Raw genomic sequence first — 2,175 nt, 5'->3', positions numbered from 1 at the left:
ACCCTTTTGGACACTCGAAAAATGAAAAATGGGCACTTGAAAAACCTCCTCAATTATTGACGAGAGGTGGATAGACAACTATTGAGACACAAGCATTTGGTCAATTGTACCTAAAATATGATCTAATATTATTGAAAAATAGAGTGGTGCCATTTTGCAACAAATATTGGTAGGTGCTTCAAAAAATATATACCATTTTCGACACTCCAAAGGTTGAAAATGTTTTTTTTGCAAATAAAACTCATTTTTGAGATCAATTTTTAAAGATATTTGTATTATTCCAGGTTTGTTATTTTTCTGAAAAACAAGTCTCACTTGTGACACGATGCTATTGCTCTTATTTTTTTTTAATTCTATGATGTTATAAAATAGGTGACATGATTTAGCATATTATTTAATTGATTACGACCAATTTAGATGGTTATAAAATCGTCAAAGTGTGTACTACATTGTGATTGGTGGAACCGTTTGTGGCACGGATCGATGAGATGGCAGACATCCTACCATCCATTGCTAGCAATCCAACGTCCATCCATCCGTCCATGCAAAGAAAGGAAAAAAAACCCACCGCACCAAACCCTACCTCTCTCTCACCTCTCGTCCCTTCCTTCCGCCCGCCGCCTCCCTCTCTCTGTCCCCGATCCAGATCGGCCTCTCCCTCACCCCTCGCGCCACGCCCTCCTTCCCTCGCGCTGGCACCGGCGGCGCCCTCCTTCCTTTCTATCACCGGCGGCGCCGTCCTTCCTTTCTGTCACCGGCGGCGCCCTTCTTCCCTCGCACTGCACCCGAACCTCGCTCCCGCTCCGAGCTCTTCTTCCTCCGCCCATGCCCCCAACCCCACCCCTTCTCCTTCCCTCAGATCTCGATCTGGCACCGCCCCCAACCCCACCGCCACCGCCACCATCGACGACCCTCGCCGTAGACGAGGTTGAGGCCGACCCAAGATCGAGCCCATGCCCAGAGCCGCCCCCAAGATTCGCAGGCAACCCCACGCCAATCAGGACCTCGATCTGGATCGAGCAGGCACTCTCCACCGACGGGGCTTGGGCAGGCGAGCCAATCGCAGCGGATTCGGCCCTCAGCTCCTCCGGTGGCCAGAAAGGCGCCGCAGAGGCTCACGGAGCACGGGGACGTCGCTCGCCGCCCTCACCGCACCTCCATTCCCCTCCACCACCTTCCCTCCCTCCCTCTACACGCTCGTCTATATAAGGTATGCCTCCCTCTCCCCTCACCTCTCTCCCCGCACTTCCGGAAGTCGGGGTCTAGGGTTTGGTGCGCCGGTGCACTGATGGATCTGGCGGGGTTGCTGGTGTGCTGCAGGAGGGCGGCCGGATGTCGGACGCGCCGGCGAGCCCGCCGGGCGGCGTCTTCGGCGGCGTCAGGGAGCAGGACAGGTTCCTGCCCATCGCCAACATCAGCAGCATCATGAAGAAGGCCATCCTGGCCAACGGCAAGATCGCCAAGGACGCCAAGGAGACCGTGCGGGAGTGCATCTCGGAGTTCATTGCTTCATCGCCAGCGAGTGAGTGCCTCTGTTGACCGCTGCCGCTCTGTTTTGCCTGCCCGAATCAAGTGTGGTCTGGTGCTGACCTGTTGCCGTTTTGTCTTGTCTGTATTGTAGGGCGAGCGACAAGTGCCAGAGGAAGAAGTGCAAGACCATCAACATCGACAACCTGCTCTGGGCGATGGCCACGCTAGGCTTTCAGGAGTACATTGAGCCCCTCAAGGTTTATCTGCAGAATTACAGAGAGGTGCATGCCCATTTAGCCATGTGGGATTTTTTATCTGAACTAATTGGGGATGGATTAGTGCTTTGAGAGTTAGGTAGGTCCATGATAGTTTAATATGTTGCTGTTGTAGCCTGAAAAGCTCTGTTTGGCACTTTTGTTAGTCCTAGTTGGCAAAATTAAACACTCATGTTCAGCTTGGTGACTGATCAGACCCCACACTGCCTGGCACCAATCATCTTATTGTCCTTAGAACAAGTGTTGATTTATCCCTCCAATTACTACTGTCATTGAGATCTTCAATTCTTTTCTGTACTGTTAATTTAGATAACTGAATGATTTGAAGCACTAAGAATTGTCTCCGGAGTCCAACTATTAAACTATTTAAGTAGCTACTGAATCTGCTTGCTTGGTTATGGCAGACATACATGTCTTACAAATTCGTTAT

At 51.1% G+C, this 2,175-nt stretch overlaps 1 pseudogene; it reads left to right on the top strand.

The window, feature by feature from the left end:
• Positions 1–1,274: 1,274 nt before the first annotated feature.
• Positions 1,275–1,828, top strand: LOC125522921 (nuclear transcription factor Y subunit B-like; annotated as a pseudogene).
• Positions 1,829–2,175: the final 347 nt, after the last annotated feature.

The sequence above is a fragment of the Triticum urartu genome, chromosome 7A (genome assembly GCF_056163025.1).
Source record: "Triticum urartu cultivar PI428250 chromosome 7A, HENAU_Tu73, whole genome shotgun sequence".
In the NCBI taxonomy this organism is placed as follows: domain Eukaryota; kingdom Viridiplantae; phylum Streptophyta; class Magnoliopsida; order Poales; family Poaceae; genus Triticum; species Triticum urartu.
This window is presented reverse-complemented; position numbering and strand designations above follow the sequence as displayed.